The sequence below is a fragment of the Portunus trituberculatus genome, chromosome 50 (genome assembly GCF_017591435.1).
Source record: "Portunus trituberculatus isolate SZX2019 chromosome 50, ASM1759143v1, whole genome shotgun sequence".
Taxonomy (NCBI): Eukaryota; Metazoa; Arthropoda; class Malacostraca; order Decapoda; family Portunidae; genus Portunus; species Portunus trituberculatus.
The window spans coordinates 26,189,910-26,213,233 of NC_059304.1; positions in this window are offsets into that span (position 1 = coordinate 26,189,910).

Below are 23,324 nucleotides of genomic sequence, written 5' to 3' on the forward strand. Positions count from 1 at the left end.
ACCGCCTTATTCTAGTATCTTGTGATGGAATCTTGGTACAGTGCTGAACGCTTCATGCATAATTGATCTTAGAATATATCGTACGTGCATTTCGGAGTTGTGTATCATGTTGTTTTATCTAATTTTAGTAATTAAATTCAGAAAGTTATTCGTGTATGGAGTTAACCTATTAAGTACTTACCTAAGAAGTGCGTGCAAATATGCTATGACTATTAGGAGAATATTAACCCCTTCAGTACTGGGACTCATTTTTACCTTGAGATTTGTGTAACATTAGACCATTTTATTGACATTAGGAAGTGTCTATGGAGGTCAGAAGATTAGTAGCCACAGTCTTCACTATTTTAATACCCCACGTGAATTTCTGAAACTGTATAAAATCACCAAATAGTTAAGCTTAATGAATATGGAAACGTGTCATGGTACTGAAGGGGTTAAGATCACATATATGATAGGTAGCCTTGAAACATGGACATAAGACGGAAAATAAGAGTAACTCAGGCATTCCCATGTATTCTCAATGGGCGGTCGGTAATATTTTAGATGTAAGGGGGTTGGGGCAGCAGCGGAACAATAACGCTCTGTATTCACTTTTGTGACGTCATACCCCTTCTATTATTCAACCTCCTTGAGATAGACGGACGATAGTACATACTCTAAGTGGAAAATTCAATATTTGAGAAACATTAAGCAGTTCAGTTTTCCACATAGGACGCTGGACAACTGGAACAGCTTGCATGATGAGATTGTAACAACAGAAAATGTGCATAAACTTAGGGGAACTAGATAAGGAGACAGGTCACTGTGAGCCCGATCGAACCCTGTACGTAATATACAACTAAGAAAATACTACTATATAGGTAAACACACACACACACACACACACACACACAGATATATGGGTGTGTCTCTTTTGACGTGTAGCCCCTGTTCACCTAGCAGTGAGTAGGTACGGGATGTAAATCGAGGAGTTGTGACCTTGTTGTCCCGGTGTGTGGTGTGTGCCTGGTCTCAGGCCTATCCGAAGATCGGAAATAATGATCTCTGAGCTCGTTCCGTAGGGTAACGTCTGGCTGTCTCATCAGAGACTGCAGCAGATCAAACAGTGAAACACACACACACACACCGCTCCATGGAGAGCGGACGTGCCTCCTACTCAGAGTGGCATCTAACTAACACTCCGCACGCTAAGCAATGTGCTTGAGTGAGAATCGTTATTGGTATTAAAGGGCGACCAGAGCGAGTGAACGAGTGTACAGAGTGAACGTAGCCTGGTGGCGTGTACATAAGAGTGATCGAAGGTGTGAGAACCTCCGCACTCCAAACGACAGAGCGGGAACCACACAAAGGCCAGCCATAGCAGCCGCCAACGCATCCCACCACACACACGTAGCTACCAGGCCTGGCCCCCAGTGCACACCAACACACACCCACATGCTCCCAGGAAGAGTGAAATAAAATGGATAGACCGGTAAGAAATAAGTTACCAAATTCAAAATATGCCGATGAGGCCCAGGGAGCAAAACCGAAAGTGTCCAATCAAAGCATGAGTCCATCTTCAACAGGAGCACAAATGCAGGGTAGATTGGTAATGTTGGAGAAGAGATTTGAGGAGTTAATGAAGGAATTAAAAGTTCAGAAGAGCGAGGAGGAGCAGGATAGAGAATTCCGCAAGGCTTTGAAGGAAAGAGTTAAGAGACTGGAGGAAAAGGAAAAAAGATTAGTGGATGAGAATGCACACTTGAGAGTGGAGGTTGAAAAATACAAGAGACGGTTGGAGGAGAAAATGGAGAGAGTAGTAAACAAGAAAGATGACTAAGGAAATGATCAGTGAGCAGAATGAAAGGTTTGAAAGAGAGTGGGAACTGAAGAAAACACAATGGACTGAGTCGAGGGAAGCAGTGATGGTTGGATTACAAGAAATAATTAAAGATCAGTTGAAGGAAGACAAAAATGAAAGGTCCAAGGAACTGGTTAAAGTTATGAAGAATAAGGAAACATTGATAAGAGAAATAGCAGCAAAGAAGAAGAGTGTGTTCATATTTGGGATGAAAGAACAAAATATAACATATAAGCCTAAGAGAATTAGGGAAGAATTAAAAACGGTAAGAGATCTGTTCAAAAATCTAAATGATGATGAAAAAAAAAGACCTACAAGAAGAAGTGGAAGAGATCCATAGACTGGATCCGTATAAGAGGAGTGAGCAGACCGATTAAAGTAGTACTGAAGTCACAACAATCTGCGGAGGATATCCTATATAGAACATCAAAGTTAAGAGAGGTGGAAGGGTGTAAAGAGGTGTATGTAAGAAAAAATTGAAATGAGGATAGGAGAAGATATAAGGAATTGTTGGAAGAGGCGAGAAGGAAAAATGATGAACGGTCTGAAGAAACAAGAGAAAAGTTTTTTTGGAGAGTTATAGGAGAGAGTCAGAAAGTGGTATGTGGAAAGAAGGAATGCGGAGGAACTAATAGAGGGAGCAGTGGGTGGACCGTAATGTATACTAATATAGATGGGATACTGTCAAGTAGATTGGAATTGCAAGACTATATGATGGTGGAGAAGCCTGATATAGTGTGTTTGACTGAGACAAAATTGCATGAAAAAACAAAGGTAAATTTGGATAATAAATATAATATATGGAGAAAGGATAGAGAGAGTAAAGATGGAGGAGGAGTTATGATTATGACGAAGAAATAAATAAATGTGGATAAGGTTTGGTATGGAAAGAACAACGCAGAAGTGATAAGCATAAGGATAAAAAGTGATGGAAAAGAATTAATAATCATGGTGACCTATGTACCTCCTAAAACAAATTCTTGGACATTAAGGGAATACGACATTATGATCAAGGATACTTTACAGAGTTTGGAAAGTGTATTATCTGGAAAAAGAAAGGTGATACTAGTAGGATATTTTAATTGTAAGGAGGTGGATTGGGAAAATCTAGTAAGTGATGTTGGAGAGGAAGCATGGGGAGAGAGATTTCTTAATCTAATGATGGAAAATATGATGGAACAGAGGGTGAAGGAAAATACTAGATATAGAGGAGATGATGAACCGGCTAGACTGGATTTGGTGTTAACAAGAGAAGTGTACCTATGTGGAGATATACAATACAAATGTCCTTTGGGAAAGAGTGATCATGTGGTTATGGAAATGCAGATAGCAAAAACACAGCGAAGGAAAGACGAGACATACAGGAGTGGTAGATTGAATTATAGAAAGATGGACACAGAAAATTTGAAAAATTATTTCAGAAAATTAGATTGGGAGGAGATGTTACAAATCAGAGAAGTGCAAAAAAAATATGAGATTTATATGAAATATTATAAAGAAGGAGTTATGAAATTTGTACCAAAGTATAAGCCGAGAGAGGAAGGAAGAAAGGATTGGTTTAATGCAACTTGTGTTAAGGCTAAGGAAAAGAGAGATGTGGCTTGCAAAAGATGGAAAAAGAGCAGGAATATACTAAATAAGGAGAATTATAGAGTGGCGAGAAATGAGTATGTGAGGGTAAGGAGGGAGGAAGAAAGAAAATTTGAAAAAGATATTGTAGACAAGAGTAAGGAACATCCAAAATTGTTTTACAGGTTCATAAATGGTAAACTTAAAAAGAGAGAGTCCATTGAAAGATTAAAAGGAGAGCAAGGGATAGTAGATGACCCTAAGAATATCGCGAAATTGTTAAAATAATAGGTTTCAGCAAGTATTTACTAAAGAAAAAATGTTTGTAAAGCCTCAGAATGTAGAAGGAAATGTGCACATGGATGACATTAAGATACCTAAAAAGGAGTTATTTAAAATGTTGGAGGAACTTAAAGATGATAAAGCGATGGGACCAGATGAAGTTTCAGGAAAGTTATTGAAGGAATGTAGAGAAGAATTGATATATCCATTATATGATATTATAAGGTGCTCATTAGAAACAGGGGAAGTACCGGTAGTGGAAAAGAGCTGAAGTGGTGCTCACTTATAAGGGAGGCAGTAAGGAAGAGCCTCTTAACTATAGACCTGTGTCTCTAGCAAGTGTGGTCGGTAAGATTTGTGAGAGGGTGATAAAGAAATATTGGATACGGTTCCTGGAAGATCATAAGTTATTATCGGATCATCAATTTGGCTTTAGGAAAGGGAGGTCATGTGTAACAAATCTACTGAGCTTTTATTCAAGAGTGGTTGACAAAATACAAGAGAGAGAGGGATGGATGGACTGTGTATATTTAAATAGGATTTAAAGAAAGCTTTTGACAAGGTACCTCACATGAGACTGCTATGGAAATTGGAGATTTATGGAGGACTGAAAGGAAAAGTGTTAAAGTGGATGGAAAACTACTTGAGATGGAGGGAGATGAGAACGGTAATAAGGGATGCAAAGTCGGACTGGTTGGTGGTGGAGAGTGGAGTCCCACAAGGTTTAGTGCTGGCACCTATACTTTTCCTTGTATATATTAATGACATGCCAGAGGGAATAAACAGTTATATTAATTTGTTTGCGGATGATGCGAAGTTGTGTAGGTGTGTGAAGAGTGAAGAAGATTGTGAAATTTTACAGGCAGATCTAGATAAGATTTGGGAGTTGAGCAAGAGGTGGGAAATGGAATTTAATCTGAGCAAAAGTCATGTGATGGAGATGGGGAAGAGTGGAAGACGGCCAAGAGGGTCATATAAGATGGGTGAAGAAGTAGTGTTGAAAAAGGTGGAAAAGGAAAAGGATTTGGGAGTGATAATACAAGACCATGGGCAGTTTGAGGCTCATATTGATAAGATGTTTGGAGAAACGTATAATTTGATAAGAAATATTGGATTAGCCTTTCATTATATGGATAAATATATGATGAAGAAATTAATTAGTACGGTAATTAGACCAAGATTGGAATATGCTGGAGTGGTTTGGTCCCCTTATAAAAAGAAGCATATAAGGAAGTTGGAGAGATTGCAGAGAATGGCAACAAAAATTATTCCGGAATTGGCAGAAATGACCTATGAGGAGAGATTAAAAGAAATGAATTTGCTTACCTTGGAACAAAGAAGAGAAAGAGGAGATTTAATACAGGTTTATAAACTGTTGAACGGACTGGATGAAGTGGATAATGAGCAAATGATGTTGAGAGAGGAAAACTTAAATAGAACTACGAGATCGCATAGTAAAAAGATAGCCAAGGGAATATGCTTGAAGGATGTGAAAAAATATAGTTTCCCACAAAGATGTGTGGAGGGGTGGAATGGTTTGAGTGAGGAGGTGGTGTCAGCGAGGAGTGTGCATAGTTTTAAAGGAAAGTTGGATGTGTGTAGATATGGAGACGAGTATGATACATAGGCCCTGTAAAATTACAACTAGGTGAATACAACTAGGTGAATACACACACACACACACACACACACACACACACACATATATATATATATATATATATATATATATATATATATATATATATATATATATATATATATATATATATATATATTGTTACGTTCACCGGTTAAACTGGTAAGATTGGCATCGGAGAGCCGGTGAACAATAACAATAAAAAAAAACACTGCAGGTTCAACTGGTGAGGAAATGCAAAGGGATCACTTTAAAAGCTACTTTAATAACCCATAATGAAATTGACACATATATAACAAGAAACATGAAACACAGATATATAACATGAAACATAGGAAAACGACACACATATACATATAACACAGTAATAAATACAACAATAAAGAACCCAACTTAATACCTAACAATAATCCTAATCCTATATAGAGGCAATGTGGAAAACACGGACGAGGGGAAGTGATACTTATGCGGTGTCGCAGTGGTGAAATGCTGGGTGATGGTTGATCCCACGGCAGAACCAAGAGGCGTTGTGTTCACTGGTTGAGGCTTGGATCTCAACTGGCAATCCAGAAAACCAAGAGCTGGCTCAACACTTTCGGTTGAGTCGAAAGGGGCCGCGTGAATCCAACTTCGGGACAGTAGCCGGGCTTCATGAAACGGTGACGTGGAAGGTTCACGAGACGGTGGCGTGGAAGGTTCACGAGACGGTGACGTGGAAGGGAGGCGGAGAGGTGGCGAACGAGGTAACAAGCAGAGGAGGTGATGGTAGTAATGCATGTTACGGGCGGGCCGTAACATTTCCTCCCCCCTAAGACCTCCGTAATGGGCTCATGAAGGAGGTGAGACGGGAGATCTTGATAAGGCGTCGGCGATGATGTTGTCCACCCCCTTGATATGATGGACTTCCAGGTTGAAGGTTGAGTTAACAAGGCCCACCTAAGAATGCGTTGGTTTCGGTTCCTCATGGCGTAAGGAAGGCCAGAGGATTGTGGTCGTGAAGACCTTGGTGATGTGCGGACCAGGATGAAGATAGCACTCAAAACGTTGGAGCGCCAGCACGAGTGCCAGAGCCTCCTTTTCGATGGTGGAGTAGTTGAGTTGATGGTGTTTCAGTTTTGCAGAGTGATAGGCGATGGGATGGAGGATGCCGCTTGTGGGGTCCGTTGTAGTAGGACAGCACCCACTCCAACTCCACTCGCGTCCACTTGTAGATGGAAGGGTCAGGAGTGATCCGGCGTCCAGACCACTGGTTCCGAGGAGAGAACGCCTTGAGGTGTTGGAAGGCTTGGTCACAGGTCGGGGTCCAGTGGAAGGGACGGAAGTGCTGATAAGGTCCGTCAAGGGGCGGCCAGGGTGGAGAAGTTCTACAGAAGCGTCTGTAAAACCAGCCATCCCTAAGAACCTCATGAGAGCTTTCCTGGTGGTAGGAACAGGAAGCCAAGGATGGCCTCCACGTTAGCTCTCTTGGGGTGAACCTTGCCGTTCCCCACCACATGTCCCAGGTAGACCACCGTAGACTTCCTGAAGGTGGACTTGGCCAGGTTGATGGTAAGCCCGGCTTCCTGCAACCGACCCATCAGCCTCCGAAGACGGGTCAGATGTGTTGCCCAGTCGTCTGCAGTCACCACCAGGTCGTCCAGATACGCAGATGTTCCTCCAAGTCCTGAGTTATGTAATTTATAGCCCTCTGGAAGGTGGCGGGAGCATTAGACAATCCAAAGGGCATCACTGTGTATTGGTATAGTCCGAAGGGGTGATGAAGGCGGATATTATTTGGGCCTCGTCCGAGAGGGAATCTGGTAGTAACCTTTAAGCAAGTCTATAGTGGTTACAAATTTGGCTACTCCTATACTATCTATAAGGTCCTCTATCAAGGGCAATGGGTAGGAGTCTGGCACCGTCACTTTATTTAATTTCCTGTAGTCGGTGCAAAATCGACTACTACCATCTGGCTTAGATGTTAACAGGCAGGGAGAAGCCCAAGGAGATATACTAGGTTCTGCAAGGTGATGACAGAGCAGATAGTCTACCTCTTTTTTCATCAAGTCTCTTTTAATGGGTGAAATGCGATAGGCTGGTTGTCTTATAGGCTTGATGTCATTAGATGTTAATGTTATGTCATGTTGGATAGTATTACAAACTCCTGGAAGGTCACCTGTGATTTCAGAAAAGTCTAGCAATAACTTTTTAAGATCAGACTGTTGTGAAGGTGTTAAGGAAAAGAACACCTCATCAAGGTTGGACATGATTTGGCTGTTTGAGGGGCGTCCTTTAGGTGACAAGAAGAGGAAGTCGATGTCGGACTCTTCCTCGGGGGGCACAGGACCAGACTCCTTCCCTACCAGACATACAGGTACAGCGCGAGACAAGTCGTCCTCTGGTTCTCTGGAGTGGTAAGGTTTCATTAGATTAATATGAACAAGTTGGGAATCCTTACGACGGTCAGGAGTGTGGACCACATAATTTAATGGACTTAGTTTTTGAGCCACAACATAAGGTCCCATGAACTTACTGTGAAGAGCATTGCCTGGAGTGGGGAGAAAAAGTAAAACCTTGTCTCCTGGTTTGAAACTTCTCATGACAGATTTGGGAAGAGAATTCTGTTGCATTTTAGTTTGAGATTTGAGGAAGTTTGATTTAGCAAAAGATCTGACTTCACTGATTTTATTCTTAAGGTTACTGATGTAGTCAGACACACTGGGGCTTGAAGGAGTATTTTGAGTAAACCATTGATCCTTTAATATTTTGAGAGGCCCCCTGATCTGTCTACCATAGAGTAATTCAAAAGGGAGTAACCTAAAGAATCTTGAGGAGATTCTCTTAAAGCGAAGAGAAGGAAAGAAATACTTTCATCCCAGTCTCCTTGATGCTCCAAGCAATACTTCTTCATCATGGATTTTAATGTTTGGTGAAACCGCTCCAGACAGCCTTGGGATTGGGGTGGTAAGCCGAGGAGGTAACATGGTCGATGTTTAGCTCATTCACTATCTGTTGGAAAAAATGGCTAGTGAAATTGCTACCCTTGTCAGACTGAATTTGTTTTGGAATTCCTACCGAGGTGAAAAAATGTATTAGATGTTTTACAATGGTCTTTGATGTGATGTTCTTAAGAGGGAATGCTTCAGGGTACCTGGTAGTGGGATCCATGAGGGTTAACAAATACTGATTCCCTCGTTTGGTTTTGGGTAAGGGCCCTACGCAGTCTAGTATGATCTTTTCGAAGGGCTCCGTCTGAACTGGAATAGGCGTCAGAGGAGCTGGCACAAGGCGTTCGTTAGGCTTACCCACAATTTGACATATGTGACATGTTTTACATAGTGTGACACATCCTTTTTCATTCCTGGCCAAAAAAATGTTGAAGAGCCTTCTTGTAGGTTTTTTGGATGCCTAGATGACCTGACAATCCATCATGAGCTAGTTCTATAATGGCTGGTCTTACAGACAAGGGATGACAACTTGATGTGTTTCTGACCAGGTGTCTAGTTGTTTCAGTTCAGGAGGTCTGTAGGAACGCATCAGGACTCCTTCCTGATAATAAAAACATGGCAATTTAGACACATCCTTTGTCTCACTGGCCACATGTCTGATCTTAGCCAAAGTGAGATCCTGTTCCTGAGCATTAATCAAATTCTCCTTTGAAATGATGTCATTATACAAGTTGTCAGTAGAGGCAATCATTGGTGGAGGAGGTGATGAAAGGGCAGGGGACTTGGATTGAGACCTGGTGACTGCACACACTGGGAAGAAGTGAGGGATGTTTCGTCCAGGGTCTTAGTGGGACTTTCTGTTAAGGGAGAATCAAGAACAATTAAGTTTGGAACAGCCAAGTTACCCGCTAGATCATTACCCAGTACAAGATGTACCCCCGGTACTGGCAGTTCACCAGGTTTAATGGCTACCTCAACCTCTCCTGAAATGAACGGGCACTGTAAGCTAATATTAGCCAAGGGATAGGAGAGCTGTGATTCGAGACCTGTAAGGATCACCTTCTCCCAGTGAAAGCCTGTTTGATGTTAGGATGACATCTTCCCTTAAGATGGATTGGGCAGCACCTGTATCACGCAGAACCTTGATATTTATTGCCTTGTCTTTACCATCAGTCAGGGACACTTTACCTTGATACATGTACGAGTCATAAAGTTCTAGAGGAGAGTTGACAGGGTTAGCTAGGGCCACTGGTTTCTTGTTCTCAAATGTGTTAGGTCTAGGGGACACAAAAGAAAATTGACGTTGAGAACCTTCGCAATTTGGGTGTCTACATTTCTGGATCGTGTGACCTGGCTTCTTACAGTATGTACACCAGGGGGAATTATATGCATTTGGCGAGAATCCGGTTGGCTTACCACCCGCCCCCAAAACCTTCCCCAAAGGAGGACCTAACATTAGACAGTGAACCACGACCTCTACTACCCAGGGATCCCATCAACAAAGCAAACGCATCAGCCACTTTAGCGGCAGACATAAGATCACTCTCTCCCAGTTCTTCCACATGCCTCAGAATATTAAAGGGTAACTTGTTCTTCCATTCTTCCAGGACCATTAGATTGAGCAACTCCGAAAAGGTGGTAATGTTAAGGGCGGCTAACCATTTCTTAAATTGTCTTAGTTTCTCACTAGCAAATTCAACATAGGTGTGAGACTCTGGTTTCACATACTTTCGAAACTGCTGTCTGTATCCATCAGAAGTGATAGAGTAGGCGTCTAGAATGTTACCTTTGATCTCTTCATATTCTACCTCATCACTAAGGCCGTTGTATACCCTATAAGCTTTTCCTACTAGCTTAGGGACAAGGAGAGACACCCACTGATCCTTGGGCCATTTATTCCTATTAGCAATGCTCTCAAAAGCGCGAAATGACCCGTCAACATCAGATTCATCAAAAGGGGGAACTAGCGGAGCAGCTGTAGCAGGATTAAAGCTTGCTAACTGTTTCTTTATATCTATTTCTTCCCTCTAAACTTAGCGTCATTTCGTAGGGCTAACTCCTGAATTTCTAACTCTTTCTCCTGCCTTCTAAGTTGTAACTGAAATTCTCTCTCTTATCTTTATCTTCTTTTCTGCCTGTAGTTGCATTTGTCTTTCCTGTAATTCTCTCTTTTATCTTTATCTTCTTTTTCTGCCTGTAGTTGCATTTGTTTTTCATGCATCCGGTATTCTAGTTTAAGCTTCTCAATTTCCCATTGACTTATCCTACTCTTATCCTGTTCTTCCTGGGGACTGTGTATTATAGTCCTCGTAGAGGCTGACATGGGAGTTAACTCTTCTATGGCATTTCCTAGCAACTGACCTTCTTGCACTAGATGTTCAACAACTACATTCTTAATGACCTCTTTAGTCATCTGAGACGTGATAGGAACATCAAAATGTTTAGCGATGGTCTTCCATTGGTCCTTCTTTATATTAGCATATTTAAGTTGTTCCAGAGAAGGGTCGGCACAAAATCTTCAACATTAAACTGAGCGGAAGCCATATTAAATAGATGTTAAACCACAAAAAAAAATGATAAGCGAATTACTTAAGTGAGGAACTTGGCAGATTGATAATAAAGGCAACCTTGGAAATTACCTAGATTATACTTAAGTAAACACTTATGAGTACAATCACTAATGAGGGTAAACTAGAGAGTTACGGCATTAAGAGGGATCCGGATTACTCTAGTTACGAGACTTGAGAGTGAGGAGCGAATTGTACTGAGACTTGTTATTGATAAGGAGGCGGATTAGTCTGAGAGACTAGTTAAAATGGCCGATTCTAACTAGCGAGAAAAATGATCCGCGAAGTGAGGGCATTGAGGGTTCGCATGAACATATGATGATCCCAACACTTGGATAACACTTATTACACACCTGCCTATGTGCAAAAATAGAGATAAGTGCTATCGGTGAACACGCCTTTCTACCTGGTTTCCTGCTCTACCACTGCTATGCGATACCAATGAAAGTCACGAAGCACGTTTAACCCAAAAGGAGCCACTTGATCGCACAAAGGTAAATTTAAACCACACGCAGAGTAAGTCACAGAAAAAACACATCAGAGTCACAACACCACAGAAACACAAGCAATCACAGAAAAAAGTCACTGGAAAATGGAACACTGAACATGGGTTATAAATGTCCTGTCACGGTCGCCAATTGTTACGTTCACCGGTTAAACTGGTAAGATTGGCATCGGAGAGCCGGTGAACAATAAAAAAAAACACTGCAGGTTCAACTGGTGAGGAAATGCAAAAGGGGATCACTTTAAAAAGCTACTTTAATAACCCATAATGAAATTGACACATATATAACAAGAAACATGAAACACAGATATATAACATGAAACATAGGAAAATGACACACATATACATATAACACAGTAATAAATACAACAATAAAGAACCCAACTTAATACCTAACAATAATCCTAATCCTATATAGAGGCAATGTGGAAAACACGGACGAGGGGAAGTGATACTTATGCGGTGTCGCAGTGGTGAAATGCTGGGTGATGGTTGATCCCACGGCAGAACCAAGAGGCGTTGTGTTCACTGGTTGAGGCTTGGATCTCAACTGGCAATCCAGAAAACCAAGAGCTGGCTCAACACTTTCGGTTGAGTCGAAAGGGGCCGCGTGAATCCAACTTCGGGACAGTAGCCGGGCTTCATGAAACGGTGACGTGGAAGGTTCACGAGACGGTGGCGTGGAAGGTTCACGAGACGGTGACGTGGAAGGGGAGGCGGAGAGGTGGCGAACGAGGTAACAAGCAGAGGAGGTGATGGTAGTAATGCATGTTACGGGCGGGCCGTAACAATATATATATATATATATATATATATATATATATATATATATATATATATATATATATTTTTTTTTTTTTTTTTCTTTCCACACAAGAGGTAGACCAGCCGAAGGCAACAAAAAATAAAAGAAAAGACCCACTAGTACTGCAAGTTCCCTAAAATATTTCAAGGAAATTATTCAAAAGATAAGGACAAATGTCTTGAAACCTCCCTCTTAAAAGAAGTCAAGTCGGAGGAAGACGGAAATACAGAAGCAGGTAGGGAGTTCCAAAGTTTACCAGAGGAAGGTATGGATGATTGAGAATACTAGTCAACTCTTGCGTTAGAGAGTTGAAAAGAATAGGAATGAGAGGAAGAAGAAAACCTTGTGCAGCGAGGAGGGGAGGCATGCAGTTAGCAAGATCAGCAGAACAGTTAGCATGAAAATAGCAATAAAGATAGAAAGAGATGCAACATCTCGGCGGTGAGAAAGAGGCTGAAGACAGTTAGTCAGAGGAAGGGAGTTGATGAGACGAAAAGCATTTGATTCCACCCTGTCTAATAAAACTGTGAGAGGAATCCCCAAACATGTGAAGAGTACTCCATACAGGGGCGGATAGGGCCCTTGTACAGAGTTAGCAATTGGAGGGGCGAGAAAAACTTGCGGAGACGCCTCAAAATAATTAACCTCATAGAAGCTGTTTTAGCAAAAGATGAGATGTGAAGTTTCCAGTTGATATTATAAGTAAAGGACAGACCGAGGATATTCAGTGTAGTAGAGGGAGACAGTTGAATGTCATTGAAGAAGAGGAGTTAGTTGTCTGGAAGGTTGTGTCGAATTGACAGATGTAGGAATTGAGTTTTTGAGGCATTGAAAACTATTATATTTTCTCTGCTCCAATCGGAAATCTTAGAAAGATCAGAAGTCAGGCGTTCTGTAGCATCCATGCATGATCTGTTGACCTCCTGAAGGGTTGGTCTTCTCTGAAAGGATGTGGGAAGATGTAGGGTGGTGTAATCGCCGCTGGGCGAATGTAGTATTCAGGATGACAAAACGACCCAGTCGTTTACTCGCTTTAATGCGGTTAACCTGCATGACAATCAAATTGACACCAGTATGAAGAGTATTGAAATGTAAACAAAAACATGCAAAATAAGACATATAACCATCATAATAATAATTTATTATTTAATACAACATACAGGCAACGTAAGGAAAACCAATATAAACATCATAATGTACCATATAATTCTTAATGCCCCACTTATACATAATCATTGACACAGTGATAAGTAACATGAATCATGAACAAATCAGTATCATGAACAATGACACGAAAGCAATAATACGTATATTGTAACTCACAGTGTAATAGCAATTAACTTAACAATAATTCTCAGCTGAGTAGCAAATAGCAAATGACCTACAAAATAACACTTACGACAATGAGGGTCGGCGTTGGACAGAATAAGATGTATGTAGAAATCAGAGGGCGGAGTGCAACACCTCTCTTACTGACGACCAGACAGAATCTGCCTCCTTCAGAGGCAGCTGGGGCACACCACATGCGACCTATTTCTTCATCCCCTGCAGAATCAGCAGCGATCCTCTGTGTCCTTATCTATCCTACGCGCAGCGTCATCAGTCTTTGCACATAAACAACCCTCTTACAACCTCTCTGCATCTAAGTTAACCTCCGTACATCTTCACTACTGTTACTTACTGATATATTTACTAATGTTCATATGTCCTTAATACTACAAGTTATGATAATTAACTATTCTCTTATTACTTAGCATCCTCTATCGCCAGCAGCCTCACATCACAGTGTGAGGCACCACGACTGGCGACTACACTCCCCCCTTTGGTTGGACGCAGGGCGTTGCAACCAATCAGAACAAAAGACACATTAGACAGTACAAGATGTTGCCGAGGGGCCAAGACAACGCCTTCTAGAAGACAGAGTTTGACAATAGGACGAAGGAGTTCCCCAGAGCTGATACGGAGGCGAACCCTACGAACCAGCCCGTCTGCCCCTGGGAAAGTTTGAGTGATCCGGCCAAGGCTCCACTGGTTCCTGGGAAGGTGTTGGTCAATTACAAGAACCAGATCACCAACCTGAAGATTGCGAGAAGGAGCAATCTGGCGTTAGCGCATCCTGAGAAAGTGAAGATACTCGGCGCTCCAGCGTTTCCAGAATCTATCCGCCAGAGCTTGTGCATGGATCCAACGGCGGCGGAAGGACTCTTCAAAGGACATATCTTTTATAGGCAGATGGGTGCCAGCGCCAACACGCAGAAAATGATCTGGTGTAAGAGCCTCCGGTTCCGATGCAGCTGTTAATGGACGACTATTAAGCGTAACCTCGACCTCACAGAACAATGTATGCAGCCTCTCATCATCGATTTTCTGGGAGCCAATGATGGACGATAGAATCTTCCTTATGGAGCGGATCTGGCGTTCCCAAACACCACCCATGTGTGACGCTGTAGAAGGTTGAAAGATCCACTCGATTCCACGCCTTCATAATGTCTCTTCCAGCTTGGCATGTGCATCCCACTGCCGGATGGCCATCTGAAGATCCTTGTTTGCCCTCTGAAAGTTTGTACCCTTGTCGGAGAACAACTTTGTTGGTATTCCGCATCTGGCAATAAAGTTCACAAGGGCATTGAGGAATGCGTCTGCATCAAGGAAAGATAGGACCTCTATATGTACTGCCCTGGTGCTAAGGCAAGTAAAGACGCAGCCAAAGCGCTTTACTGTTCGCCGCAACCAAGTAACCAGGAAAGGACCAAAACAGTCTACTCCTGTGTAAGAGAATGGGCTTCTCCGCAGTGATGCGTTCTGTGGGTAATTTGCCTTGACGTTGTGTCAGTGGTTTGTTATTGACTCTGCGGCATACGAAACATCTCCGTAAGATACGATGAACCAGGGGTCGACCAGCAACTACCCAGTAATGTTTCCGCAGGCTTGCTAAGGTGTGCTCCCGGCCTGAGTGCCTGGCCAAAAACACATGTGTGTCTTGTACAGTAAGGGATATCACCGGATGATCTTTAGGCAGTAGCACAGGGCCCTGTGGTGATTCTCCACCATCTGCTTCCAAGCGACGTCCACCTATTCTGAGAATGCCCTGTCCATCAAGCGCCGGCTCCAGACGGTAGAGGAGACTGGACTTAGTAAGTCTGCCCACCTTGAGGACTTGAATAGCTTCTTTGAAGTGAATATGCTAAACGTAGCATATGATAGCTGTTCTGGCGGCCCTGAACTCAGTTGCCTCAAGGCGAGAACCTGCAATGTTGGGGCGTCCTTTCATGATCCAGTCTGTAAATCTGCGGAGCCACGCTACTGCTCTCTGTAAGGTGTACCAGGACGAATACCGTAAAAGGAGCTTGTCAACTGCACCATTGTCTTGGGTTTCTACCGCTAGAAAAGTTATCTCCTGCCTGACTTCTGGATCTCCTTCAAGATCATAGCTATGACTAAACATTGGTGGCCATGAGAGTTCTGATTGATACAGAAAATCTGGTCCGCCCTTCCATCTTCCTCCTACTATGAGCTCCCGTGCTGTGAGTCCTCTGGTAGCATCATCTGCTGGATTGTGTTCCGAGCATACATGTCACCACTGGTGAGGTAATGACAGTCTATGTATAGTTCCTAGTCTGTTAGCCACGAAGGTATGGAACCTTCTGGTAGGGCTGGCTATGTACTTTAAAAGAATCCTACTGTCTGTCCAAAATAGTGACGACGTAACTGGAATTGAGACTTCCCTTCGTAGTTTAGCATCGGAGCTAACCGCTAAGACTGCAGAACATAACTCTAATCTGGGTATGGAAGTTGTCTTAATGGGTGCTAATTGTATGCGTACCATGATAAAACTGTTATGCACAAGTCCAGATTCATCTAGCAGCTCCAGGTATGATACAGCTGCGTAGGCCTTTGATGATGCATCACAGAAATGATGAAGTTGAGCATTCACTAAGCGTTTGAATTGCGATGGAAATATGCAGCGTTCAATACGAAAGTTGTTCATCGCATCGAGCTCCTTTAACCATGCTGTCCATTTCTTTTACATATCGTCTTTTGAGGGCTTCATTGGTGATGGTTTCCAATCTTGACTTGTTCAGCTTCCCATAAAGTCAAGACACGTTGGTCCTCAACTGAAAGCTCTGTTTTTTTCTGGATCTTCACTGTCATCTACCTCCCAGAATTGTCTTATTGTTTCTTCTGATATGGGTTCTTGGAGACCAACTGTAGTCGTCTCTTCTACAAAAGTACTGAAGTTTATAACTCTTTGTTCTGCCGGCTCTAGTGGGCCATTTATTGCCCACCCTAACCTGGTTCTAAGTGCAAATGGGTCTCCATCTCGGCCTCTCCTGATTTCCAATGGTGTCAATGCCGCAGGAGAGTCCTGTCCAATTAACAGTTCCACTGTTAACTGTCCTTTATGTTTCTCGTGTCTCTGTAGATACGTCAAGTCCTGTAAATGAGACCAGTGGGCTGCAAGAATGGGTTCAGCTCTTGAATCTGTCAGACTATTAGGAAAAGATTCAATGACACTTTATAGTGCTCGCTCTCCTACTGTGTAGGCCAGTTACTATAAGTGTAACATAGATGGATTCCCGCTGCTCAGTTTGCATTAAAGTAGAGATGACGGTCCTTTCCTTTCTTTCTTGTAATTTCAGTTGTTGTACTATTTTCCTTGAGCAGAAGGTGCGTGTACTGCCGGAATCTAGCAATGCATAAACATCTATCCTTCCTTTGGTGTCTTTGTCAGACGTGAGAACCACTTCCTTCTGCTATATGTGCGACCCAATTCCCTTGCTCGAGTCATTCTCTGTGTTCTTCACCTTTCAGAATCAGATTTGTGTTTTCTTTATGTTGTTCACGGTTTCCTCGGGACTGATCCACAGGGCTGGACTATGGAGCCACCGAGAGTGTTTTCCATTGCAATCGTTTATATCACAAGACCTAGCCTTGCAATTATTTGCCAGGTGAGAGTCCTTAAGACAGATGAAACATCTTCCTTGTGCCTTCACAACTCACCTACGATGTTCCACAGGCAGGAGGCGAAACGTTGAACAGGCCAGTAGACCATGATTGTCACCACAGAGGCGGCATATGTCGTTTCTTACTTTGCTTCCCCCAAAAACTGTGTGTGACTCAGTGTGAGTAGCCATGGATGTTTCTCGAACCTGTTGCCTAATATGGTGCCTTTGTTCCCGACTCACGTTAGCTGTATCAGCATTCCCTTGGGTGCATGTTGTTTTTTGTTGAGTCTCCCTTTCTGTTCCCCATAGTCCCTTTGTTGTTATGCCATGCTGTTCCTTTAGCATAAGTACATTTTCCATTCTCTTTGTTTCATTTGTCAAAAAACTGAGCAGATCCTTGATATGCTGAGTGCGTTTGCTCCTTTTCCCCGTCCATCGGGCCGTCCATCGCGCTTGTATTAGTTCGGCAAGTCGCATTAGAATATCTCTTATTGTTGGTGTAATTTGCCCAAATTTTCTGCAAAGGAGATATAAGAAGTCAGACGTCCACACAATGTGGAAAGGGCTTGAAAATTATTTTCCCCAATCACTGGGCCTCTCATTACTGCTTCTCTTGCTTGGTTCATATACATTCTCTCATCACCAAACCTCTCATCCAGGATCTTTAAAGCCACCTCAAGGCCTCGGTTTGCCGGTAAAGCCATACAGAGCTCTATCATCTCTTGAACTTCCTCAGAACAACTAGTAAAGAGCCGATTGAGCTTGTGCGTGTCTGAAACGGTTGAGTCCAGATAAAATTCTTTGAACTGTCTCTTAAAGGTCCAGTAATTCTTAACACTTCCTGCTTGAAGCTTAGGGAGTGTGGCATGCATCAGCCGTACTGTCTCAAGTAAAGCATCACCTAAGCCATGCCCCTTCCGGAATTGTTTCTGATCTGTTAGTTTGCTGCGGTGGACTCCATGTTCACTCCTTGTTCTCAAGTGTTTCATGTGCCTCCCACCCTTGTCCAGTGTCTGAGTCTCATCACTCGAAGACTCATCTTTAAGTTGGTTTTCATTTGACGAAGCGCTTCTGTCCTCGCAGCTCGAGGTCCGTCTGGTATGTCGCTATACGAGGCACGCTGAGGGTTTCTTTCTCCACTAATCGAAATGTATTTGTCTTTGCTAGTCGAAGCACGGTTTGTGTTTCCATCTTCGCTGATCGAGGCCCGCCTTGTGTTTCTGTCCTCGCTAATCGAGGCCTGTCTCATATTTCTGTCCTCGCCCCCTGGTTCTCAAGTGTTTAATGTACCTCCCACCCTTGTCCAGTGTCCGAGTCTCATCACTCAAAGACTCATCTTCAAGTTCGTCTTCACTCGACGAAGCGCTTCTGTCCTCGTGGCTCGAGGTCCGTCTGGTAAGTCTGTCCTCGCTATACGAGGCACGTTTAGGGTTTCTTTCTCCACTAATCGAAGTGGATTTGTCTTCGCTAGTCGAAGGACGGTTTGTGTTTCCATCCTCGCTGATCGAGGCCCGCCCTGTGTTTCTGTCCTCGCCGACCGAGGTCCATGCATTGTTTCTGTTCTCGCTTATCGAGTCCCCTTTGACAATTTTGTTCATGCTAGATGAGGTTCTAGGTCTTTTATTGCGCTCTTTGCGTATCTTTGTCACCTAATGACCACTCAGTATTTGTGTCCTCACTACATGAGGCCCGAGAAAAGTTACAGCACTTCTTTGTTCTGCTGCGTCCGCGATTAATTTCTTTCAGAGTCACCTACATCCCCCATGAGTGTAACACCACGCTTATCTCCTTTAAGGATTTCGTAACATCTCCCATGAGTGTCAGCAGCTTTCCCATAGTTTGAGGGAGTTCACTCATAGTGGGTGTCACTTCCATCGTGAGTGTTACATCCAAGTTTTCGTTTGCCTGTGCTAAGCCTTTCACACCACAGATCTCTGATGGGAAACCATCTGTTACAGATTCTGCATCATCTGTCGTGTCATGTGTATCAGCTAACTCCAACAAACTGTCACTGTTTTTGACATGAGGGACAACCTCCTCCCTCACGTCACTGTTTATGTTTCCAGGCTCTGACATCATGCTGTGCTGCACCTGTTTCTTACTAGTTAGCAATCAGCTCGCCCTACAAAACTTGATAATGAACACTCGAACTTGCTACGGTTACCACAGCCTTTGCTCTCGCGAACCATTAACGTGATACCTGTACAGCTGCACAAGCAAACTACTGGTTCCCTTCACTATTATGTACTTATTTCCTAATAATTGATAACCAAATTGCCCTATAACAACGACGCACCAAATGTGTCGCGCTTGACACCTGTACACCTGCACGAAACAAACGACTGTGTCCCTTCACTACGTTTATACGTGCTTCCTAATAATTGTTAATTCAGCATGCTCTTTCACTCCTACCACACATTCAATTATGATTCCATGACATGCCGCGGTTAACACAGCTCCAGCTGCCAGCTGCTTTGGCTCACGTGGCACACCTGTACACCTGCACGATGCCCTATCACCACTGTCATAAACTCGATTACAATTCCAGGCTGCGCCGCGCTTAGCACAGCTCTAGTGGCTGTGAGTCACGTAACACACCTGTACACCTGTCACAAATGCGATTATAATTCCAGACTTCACCCCGCTTAGCACAGCTCTAGCTGCTGTGAGCCACGTAACACACCTGTATACCTGTACCTATCACCACTAGCACAAATTCGATTATGATTCCAGTCTGCGCTGCGCGTAACACAGCTTTAGCTGCCGTGAGGCGCGTAACACCTGTACACCTGTACGAACAGTAGAGCATTTCCCTTCTCTCCCATGCGGGCAGCCGGGTACCAGCAAGATTACAAACTCTCGCACGCCCTCAGGAGGAGAGGGACGTTCGACCGTGGAACGCACATACGCACACACTCATTGCTTTGCCGGCTGGCGTCACGGGCTCAACAGTGTGAGAGGCTCCCTGGCTGCCTGAAGAACCGCTCGCCGGATGGCGAAACGTACATACACACATACACACGCACTCCTCCACTACTCAGCCTGGCTGTCTAGTTGGAGAGCTAGCTGACTTTTATTCATAGTATTGAGTGCAAAAGGTTTGAGGGTGTAATTCTATTGTACTTTGCATCTGGATGAAGAGATGGGACATCTTAAGTTGCACAATCCTGGGGTTTGGCCCCTGAGGGTCCCCAAAATGTGACCCCCAGACCCATTTAATCATAATTTTGAGTGCAACATCCATTTCAAGTTTGTTGCATTCAGAATACCCCAAAAAAGAAAGTGGCGCAACTTAAGACGTGAAAATGCCTGGGGTTATTAATTAAGACACGCACTAATTAATGACTAATTAACGATTTATTTAAACTTTTGAGTGCAACAAAAATTCTTTTTTCAAAACATCACTTAATGACACCAGACACTATAATCACAACTTAAGACGCGATGTTTCCTGGGGTTTGTAGATAAGATGGGTGTTTTGACCCCTGAGGGTCATGGGAACCCCCAATTATGGAGTTCTACCCAAGAGGTAGTGCAACAATTTTTATACCTGTTATGGATGACACAGTGTCTCAAATGGACAAAAATGTAATTTAAGACATAAAAATGTCTGGGGTTACTAATTAAGACGCCTTCTAATTAATGACTAATTAATGATTTAATTAAACTTTTGAGTGCAACAAAAATTTTTGTTTCAAAACGTCACTTAATGACCCAAGACACTATAACCACAACTTAAGACCCGATTTGCCATGGGGTTTGTAGATAAGATGGGGTGTTTTGACCACTGATGAACTGCTGTCCTACGATTGGCGATTGATTAGCTAATGCACCTAATGCCATTACTGAAAATTCCTAATCAAATACACCCCCTTTCCTTAGTTTATCTGAACAAATGGACCAGCGTCTCGACACATTACTCATGTAACTCATCACTGGTTTCGTCATCCGATGACTCCATATCCCCAAGCAGAGGATCATGATCTTCGTCGGCATCATCATCTATTCCATCTTCATGTCCCACCTTCGGACGGTATCTCTGGAATGAGGGCAGGGGGCATCTGTTCACCATTGAACCAAATGATGCGAAATTCACCGTCAATGATTTCCCAACCACATGCGGGTGTTTTCTGCAGGTCATTCTGATGCGCACTGCCCCAAAGTCTGGCAACAAATGCACATCTATCAATGTGTGGTGCAAGTTCAGATTCACAGGGTGGAATGCTGCTGCCCTCAATGCTTTTAAGTTTGTCAAACGGATGTTTTGCTGTTGCCTTTCTCTTGTAGGTTTTTTCGACCACATTGAACCGGTGCTTGTTTAATGGAACAGGTTTACGCGCTCCGTACAGTACACAGACAAATTCCTTCAAGGTCGCGATGACTTCCTCTGTTAGGACAGTTTTGCTCAATGATTCAAATGCCCTCTGGAACTTGTCGCTTTTGCTGACAACTGAATAAGGCCGGTTCTTGCCTTTTCGCGAAAAAGCAGAGGTGTAATCGCATCCAGTGAAGGCGTGTAGGCCGGGGAGTGCAGCACATAGATTTGCCAATCGCGGCAGCAATCTTCGTAACGTTTACATAACGCAGGTTACCTTGTCCTTTAGTACCAACTTCCATCCAGACTGTGACTGTGATTCTATGGATGTGATGGAGTAGCAACACCAGAATATCCGTGTCAGAAGCTCGAACAACAATGTCACCAGGGGTATTCTTGTCCGCTTCAATCATGTGAAGGATGACTCTGGTGTCAGCTTCAGGGTGGTTGCAGTTTAAAGACGGAACTGCTTCTGACTTCACTTCGCCATCATCCACGAAATAACGCGTGCACTCTCCCATCACTCCCAAGAACACCTGTCTTCCATCTAGAAGGGGCAGGTAGTTGCTGTTTGACCAATCCTTCGTTAGAAAGACAGGCAACTCTCGTTTGAATGACTCCCTCTCAAGTTGTTTCCTGAAGTTTGAGTCTCTCTTCTGTTGAGGTCCTTCAATAACCAACTTTCCTCCAACTACAGCTTCTCTGCGTTCTCGCTCACAGTCCTTAATTGATGGTCTTTCGTAAGTATCGAAAATGATGTCGATCCTCCGGGACTTGTACGCCAAACTAGTCAGCAGGATGTTCCGTGAGAGCTCCCCATATGTTTCTGGCTGATCTGGTGACATGCTGTGAAACTGAAAATTGCCGTCGATGATGTGAGTTCCAATAAATGTTGGGCTACCGTGGTCACTAACAGTACCTTCAAGAAGTTTGAACAACTTGCTTTTGTCTGTATGAACCATCGTCCCATCACTATGACACATTGAGAGTGGCACAGGTGTCAATGGGAATGAGAAGACATGCTCTAGGTCAGTGTTACTTGTTGCTGCAGTGAAGGCAATGCGGCCAAGAAGTGCACTGTTGCATTTGAGTTGTGCCTCTTTCGTGTTCTTGCCTGCTTTTCGATTTGCCACACATTCAGTTGCAAATGTGCGGAGATGATGTTTGCGAATTGGTTTTTCAAAACGTTCCGCACTTTCAAGACATTCTTTGACAAAGGTTTCATGCCTATCCTTGCCGTCTTCTGGAATCTTCAACAGCGATGCACTTGCGGCATCGGACAGACTCTTCCCAGTGCTAATGTTGATCAGAGGCAAGCTTGTGTCGAGTGTAGATTAATCGCATTTGGACTTTATCAACCTGCCAAGACCAACAAGAAAGAATTTCGGACAGGTTTCACAACAGGCCTACCTGGTGCATCTCCAGCATTTTCCATGTTTGTACTCTGCACACTTTCATCATGATGTCCTGACTGCTGTGATTCGAAGTTTTTCGGAGGAGAATCTTTTTCCATCGTGACGATCGAGAGGTAGGGCACTAATAAGCATTGAACTTCTTCAACCATTTATCTGAAAAAGGAATTGGCAAGGGTATTCCAGACTGTTGACTGCCAAACTAAACCATTGAGAAAATCATGTAGAGCCTACCCATAAACAATAGACAGCTTCCTTGGAAGCCATCATGTTCTATCAAAGCATTTACTAAATCACACAAAGGCATATATAGGCAGTAGTCAGTTTCAATGTAAACCATGTGGCGGCATGCCATGTTCTCTGTATCCACTGTACTGAAGAGGGCTAATGCATGCCGTAGATCTATTGATGTTACATCTGTATTGTTTGTACACTTTCTCCCATTAAACTAAATTGTACTGTACCTTATCATTGATGTGAGCCTCCAATTTCACGAATATGCAATGTGGTCAATGAT